Genomic DNA, 7282 nt, shown 5'->3' on the forward strand with positions numbered 1-7282 from the left:
GTGCCCCGTCTGGCGGTGGGGCTGGCGTGCTGCCCACCCAAGCTGCATTGTGGGAAGACCCATGCTCAGAGCGGGAACCTAGGATGGGGGGCAGTGGGCGTCAAGTCTCCAGAACCAGGGTCACTGTGTGCATGGGAAGGTGGGGGAGGAACAGTGAGGGCCCTGGGGTTCTTGTCTACAGCTCTATAATACTGTGTGCGACCAAGCACTCTGTACCGTTCCCTGCACATAATAAGTGCTCAAGAAACAACATATATCGACTGAGGGCAGGCAAATGGTTTTCTCAGGGATGCCTCTCAGGCCCATCCGCACCTACCACCCCACCCTCCAAAATCATGTCCGTTAAGGGCAAGGAACGGATATGGATCCTGCCATTGAGGATCGTCAAAACGGACTCTCTCGACCAGCAGACTAGTACTGGACCCTTGGTGGAGTGGAGTGAATGAGTGAGAGTGTGTATATGTCACTTCCTTGCATGTTGATAAAACTAAGTAAAAAACTTTCCACAGTAATCTTGGTGGTTGGTGGTGTGGTCTGACTCTCTACGTGTCACTGAGGCTACCCCGGTGCAGGAAAGTCCTGGTTGGTATGAGCTAGCAGCTTGTGACAGGAACATGTCTACCAACTCTACTGTATTCCCCCAAAGGCTTAGTAGAGTGCTCTGCATTAAGTAAGCGCCCATTGCTTGCTTGATTGAGAGTGAATTGAGAGGCCCGAATGAGTGGTTATTGTGATGTCACAGTGGCCCTTTACCCTGCTGCCCTTGGGGCACCTGACGGCTCCTGAAACACAAAGTGTCTGAAACTGGATGTCCAAAATCCATCTGACCGCCAGCTGACCTTCCCATCACTCCGCAAGGCACAGTCTCTTGTCTTGTCACTCCTCCCAGGGGCTCAGTGGCTCCAGCACTGTAATAAGCATCACCACAATTCTTTTCAACAAGGCCCTAGAATAGCCCAGCCATGTGTTCAACGCCAGGGATGATTCAAGGGAATCAGATCAGACACGATCCTTGTGCCACATGGGGCTCAAAGGATGAGAGACGTCTTCCTGGAGCGTCCCTTGGGATGAGTCTCTCCACTCCTCAGAGCCTTCCTTTAGACACCCAACCTGTTTCAGCTGGCAGGACCTCCCACCCATTAGGCTTCAAGGCCCTCTGCCAATGTTTTCCAACTGTCACATCGGCTCCCTTCACCCACTAACTCCCAGCTTGCACTGTTCACTCTAACCACGTTGACCTTGAAACAGCCCACGCTTCCCCCCGACCCCATTCGCTACCAAAGTCCTCTGGCCCATCTCTTACACAACAATAGGGGTTGGGTCGACTGGGCTGAACGGTTCCCGATTCAAGCCTCACAAGGCATGAACTGAGAAGGGAGCGAGAAAGATGTCACAGTGGCCTCAGGGACTGAGGGCTATAAATACGGGCCTGGAAGGTGGGCCGAGAGTCAGTCATCAACCATTTCCAGAGAAGACCTGACCTGATCATTCCACCATGGCTAGGACAAGGAGAGTCAGACGTCGCCACCTAAGAAGCCAATATGAAATGGAGGAGAGAAGGTCAGGTGTGAGATCAGGTGTGAGGTCAGGTGTGAGAACCTCCCGGCCCAGGCGACGCATGGCTAGGCGGAGGAGGAGAACTACCAGAGGTAAGCTTGGGTTCCAGACGCGGGTCCCGATCCCCTGGGGATAGGGAGGCAGAGATGCCCAGAGGGGCCTGAGAAAGAAGCCTCTCTAACCACCCCCCCAAACCTGCTTATCGTTCCCACAGGCAGCAGGAGGTATAGTACTCGTCTGAGACGGTGGTGACCTCCCAGCTCCAGGCCAGAACCCTCCAGGACCCACAAACCTGTGAGAACCAGCCAGAGAAGACCAAGAACAGATGATCCAACATAGGAATCCACAGGCCTCAAACATCTTTCAAGGCCCATCATTGTACTGTTTTGAGTGTAATTAAAGTGACTTAACCAGACTTTCCTTGGCTGTGAGAGTTTCTCCCTGGCCAGATCTGGGGATAAGGGAGACGTGGGATTGGCCCGCCGGGGGGGGGGGGGGGAAGTGTTAGGGAGGGGGAGGTGAAAAGGCAGGGTGGGGGAGGGGAGAAAACGGGGTAGGGGTAGTGAAAAGGTGGGGTGGGGAAGGGGAGGAGGAAGTGGGATGGGGCAGAAGGGGAAAAAGTGGGGAATGTGGAAGATTCTTCCTTTCTCTCCTGCTTCTCCTCTACCTACTGCTGCCCCGCCCCAACCTCCACTTCCACACACACACACAACAAAGCTGATTGACTGAACAGAGTTAGGTGGAACACTCTTAAACGTAAAATACTGAGCAGATGTGTCACAGTATTACAACTCTGTGTTTTGTCCGGTCTCTGGTCTCCAGCAATGGAACACTGCTAACCTTTTTCTAAAAAAAAACCCAACAAAAGTTTCAATCCCCATCTCATTAAAATCTCCAATCCACCCATCCATCCATGTCTGCATCAAAGTCCTCACCAGCGACCTTAAGGCATTCGATCGACTCTCCCCTTCCAACCCGACCTCTCTTGTCTCCTACTGTATCGGCCTGCATAGTTGGCTCTTCCAACCCCAACCTGCTCACCGGACATTGATCTCGTCTGTTTCACTGTTGACCCCATGCCCACGTCCTTGCTCTGGTCTGGAACTCTGCGTGTTAGACTAATAATGATGATGATAATTGTGGTATTTGTTAAGGGCTTACTATGTACCAGTCACTGTACATAGCACTGGGGTGGATACAGACAAATTGGGCTGGACACAGTCGCTGTCCCACATGGGGCTCATGATCTCCATCCCCATTTTTCAGATGAGGTAGGTGAGGCACAGAGAAGTGAAGTGATTTGGCCAAGGTCACACAGGAGGCAAGAGTCAGAGCCAAGCTTAGAACCCAGGTCCTGACTCCCAGGCCTGTGCTCTATCCACTAGGCCATGTTGCATCTCAAGTTCAGACCCCGAGGTCTGCGTGTAACAAGAACTGTGTCCAACCTCCAAGAAAGCATTAACTTCACTTGAGCTGGTACAAAAGTATTCCTGCTCCAGTCAATCAATCAATGGTATTTAGTGAACGTTTGCTGTGTGCAGAGGATTGTACTAAGCACTTGGGAATGTATGTTACAACAGAGTTGGTAGACACGATAGGCTGTCCACAAGGAGCTTATAGTCCTCACGAGGAGACAGACATTAGAAGACAGACATTAGAAGACAGACAGAGAAGTTAAGTCGAGAAGCACGTGGCTCAGTGGAAAGAGCATGGGCTTTGGAGTCAGAGGTCATGGGTTCGAATCCCAGCTCTGCCACTTGTCAGCTGTGTGACCGTGGGCAAGTCACTTAACTTCTCTGTGCCTCAGTTACCTAATCTGTAAAATGGGGATTAAGATTATGAGCCCCACGTGGGACAACCTGATTCCCCTGTGTCTACCCCAGCGCTTAGAACAGTGCTCTGCACATAGTAAGCGCTTAACAAATACCAACATTATTATTATTAAGTGACTTGCCCACAGTCACACAGCTGACAAGCGGCAGAGTCGGGAGTTGAACCCATGACCTCTGACTCCAAAACCCAGGCTCTTCCACTGTCCCACGTGTTGAAGGGGTACCCAGCCAAATACCTAGTTGTGCGGGGGGGGAGGTAGATAAGCGGAAATAAAGGACTCAGTCTGGGAAGGCCTCTTGGAAGAGATCAGTCAATGGTATTTGAGCACTTTCTGTGTGCAGAGCACCATACGGTGTGGCTTAGTGGAAAAAGTCCGGGCTTGGGAGTCAGAGGATGTGGGTTCTAATCCCAGCTCCGCCCCTTGTCTGCTGTGTGACCTTGGGCAAACCACTTCACTTCTCTGTGCCTCACTTACCTCATCTGTGAAATGGAGATTTAGACTGTGAACCCCACATGGGACAACCTGATTACCTTACTCCAGCACTTAGAACGGTGTTTGGCACATAGTAAGCGCACAAGTACCATAATTATTATCATTGTTATATTAAACATTTGGGAAAGTTATTTTAGGAGGGTATTGAAGATGGGGAGAGTGGTAGACTGTTGAATATGAAGGGAGAGTAGATTGGCATTAGAGGAGAGGAGTGTGTGAGTTGGGTAGTAGTAGGAGATCAGCAAGGTCAGATGGCAGGGGGAAAGCAGATTGAGAGCCTTAAAGCCGATGGTAAGGAGTTTCTGTTTAATGCGGCGGTGGGTGAGCAACCACTGGAGGTTCTTGAAGAGAGGAGAAACTGGACTGAATGTTTTTGTGAAAAAATGATCTGGGCAGTAGGGTGAAGTACAGACTGGAGAAGGGAGAGACAGGAGGCAGGGAGGTCAGTGTGGAAGCTGTTTCATAGGTGGTTGGTAATCGACTCCTACTTGTCTGAGGATCCTGCTGTAGGTCTGGGGGGAAAGAGCCCTCCCTCAGGAATCGAGATACCCAGGGTCCGGTCCAGTTCTGCCCGCTGGGGCTGTGCTGTCAGTGGTCAAGGCTTCTGACTCAAGAAACCTAGACTAGCAGTGTGGGCAGTGGGTAGAGCACAGGCCTAGGAGTCAGAAGGGCCTGGGTTCTAATTCTGCCTCCGTCACTTGTCTGCTGGTTGACCATGGGCAGATAACTTTTCTGAGCCTCAGTCAAATGGAGATTTAGACTGTGAGCCCCATGTGAGACAGGGACTGGGTCCAACCTGATTATCTTGCATCTACCCCAGTGCTTAGAACAGTGCCCAGAACAGAGTAAGCACTTAAGAAATATCATAAAAATAAGCCAGGCATTGACTCCCCATTTTACAGATGGGGCAACTGAGGCACAGAGAAGTGAAGCAACTTGGCCCAGGCCACATAGCAGATAAATAGTGGAGCCAGGATTATAACCCAGGTATTCTGACTCCCAGGCCCGGGCTCTTACTATTAGGCCATGCTGTTTCCTCCCCTATTGAAGACTACTAATGCTACTAATGATGATAATTATGGTATTTGTTAAGTGCTTACTATGTGCACTGAGCTGCATCAGGTTCTTGGGAGACTACAGTAATAATGCTGGTATTTGTTAAACTCTTACTGTGAGCCAAGCACTGTACTAAGCTTTGGGGTGGATAGAAGCCCATCAGGTTGGACGCAATCCCGGTCCCACATGGGGCTCACAGTCTCAATCCTCAGGAAACTGAGGCACAGAGAAGTGAAGTGACTGGCCCAAAGTCCCAGCAGACAAGTGGTGGTGTGAGGATTAGAACCCATGACCTTCTGACTCCCAAGTCTGTGCTCTATTTACTACACCATGGTGCTTCCCCAATATAATGGAGTTGGTAGACCTTCCCTGCCCACTCAGAGCTTCCAGTCTAGAGGGAGTTTGCAGTTTGTTGACTGACAAGGAAACACCATATATTACAAAGCCAGGGGTCAAGCTCCTCAGTCAGTGATGTCCCTGCAACGGGACAGAATGGCCAAATGCTGGGGCGTGCTCACAAAGAGGGAGATGTGGCTGAATAGGGAAAAGGTGAAAGGTCAGCCCAGTAATTTTCAGTAAGGCTGTCTCTTTAGAGAACTTGGGCCCACTTTCTCCCTCCCAATCCTCAATCACAAGCTCCTTAACTCTTCCATAGGAATAAAATGACTGGAGAAAGAGGGGAAATAGAAATATCAATAAAACAAGATGCAATATAATTTTTATTATACTCTCTATGACTTTTTCAGAGCTCAGCTAAAGCTGGCAGAAAATACTTTATCTGATCATTAGCTCAGTGTTCCACAGAATAAAATACTTCTATAGCTATAAAATCAAGCTGTATCATTGATTTGACAGAACTGAAGAAGAACAAAGTGACATATATTACTAGGAACAAGTTTTCATTTACATCTGATTCTGCAGCTGGCATAATTAAGGGTATGAAAATAAAGGACGTTTATGTTCTATTCATAGCAGCACAGACAAGCTATTTTCTAATTTATCTCTTAATTAATCCACATTGTTTTCTTGTTGGGTACTTGAGGAAAAGTCTTCGTTTTTTAGCAAAGTAGAGGTTGGCCTGTGGTGCACACTTAGAATGAGGATTCATGCCTTTAAACAAGCAAAAACCAGACTCTGCGAGCCCTCTTTTTTCATTTCAACCCAAAATGAAATCATCCAGCTCAGCTACATGAAGCAAGGTGATATTTTTTAACGGTATTTTTAAAGTGCTACGAGCCAGGCACTGTATTAAGTGCTGGAGTAGAGAAAAGCTAATCAGGCTGGGCACAGTCTCTGTCCCACATGGGTCTCATAGTCTTCATCCTCATTTTCCACATGAGGTAACTGAGGCTTGGAGAAGTGAAGTGACCTGCCCAAGGTCACACAGCAGACAAGTGGCAGAGCTGGGATTAGAACCCAGATCCTTCTGACTCCCATGCCCAAGCTCTATCCACTAGGCCATGTTGCTTCACGGGTTGGAGTTGAGTATGATTTGCAGAGGTTTCCTGCTGGAGGTGGGGTTTTAGGAGGGATTTGAAGGTGGGGAGAGCCGAGGTCTGGTGGATTTGGGGAAATGCAGGGAGGGGTTCCAGACTTCCTCTCTCTCTCCTTGGCTGGAGTCCTTCTTCCAAAATGGGGGTGATTCTAGCAAGGGCACACTACTCACCCCAACCCCACAGCACTAAGAGTGGAAAGAGCCCGGGCTTGGGAGTTAGAGGTCATGGGTTCCAATCCCAACTTCTCCATTTGTCAGCTGTATGACTTTGGGCAAGTTACTTCACTTCTCTGGGCCTGAGTTACCTCATCTGTACAATGGGGATTAAGACTGTGAGCCCCACGTGGGACAACCTGATTACCTTGTATCTACCCCAGCGCTTAGAACAGTACTTGTCACATAGTAACCACTTAACAAATGCCCTCATTATTATTATTAATAATAATCTATCTCAATGTCTGTCTCCCTTTTTAGACTGTAAAATCCTTGTGGGCAGGAGTCTCATCTACCAACTTTGTTGTATTGTACTCTGCCAAGCACTTGGTACAGGGCTCTGCACACCGTAAGCATTCAATAAATGCCACTGATCGGTCGATCAGTTGGCTAAAATCGGGATGGTCAACTAAATACCTTCTAGCTTGCTACATGCCATTGAATTATTGCTTCTCCTTATGGGCAGGAAATGTGTCTACCAACTATGTTATGTTATACCCTCCCAAGCGCTTAATACAGTGCTCTGCACATAAGTATAATTGATATTGATTGGTCAGTTTACAGATTACGGCTCACCTCTTGTTGGACAGAACTGCTCCCTAGGTGAGTGATTAATATCAGAGAATGAGCATGGC

General features: G+C 48.8%; 1 long non-coding RNA gene across 1 annotated transcript; it reads left to right on the forward strand.

Annotated features, from left to right (window-relative positions):
* The first annotated feature begins 1421 nt into the window (after positions 1–1421).
* LOC103166774 lies at positions 1422–1972 on the forward strand. Its single transcript, XR_484970.3, has 2 exons — positions 1422–1649; positions 1772–1972. It is a non-coding gene; the product is annotated as an uncharacterized LOC103166774 (long non-coding RNA).
* Positions 1973–7282: the final 5310 nt, after the last annotated feature.

This window comes from Ornithorhynchus anatinus, chromosome X1, assembly GCF_004115215.2.
Source record: "Ornithorhynchus anatinus isolate Pmale09 chromosome X1, mOrnAna1.pri.v4, whole genome shotgun sequence".
NCBI classification, from domain to species: domain Eukaryota; kingdom Metazoa; phylum Chordata; class Mammalia; order Monotremata; family Ornithorhynchidae; genus Ornithorhynchus; species Ornithorhynchus anatinus.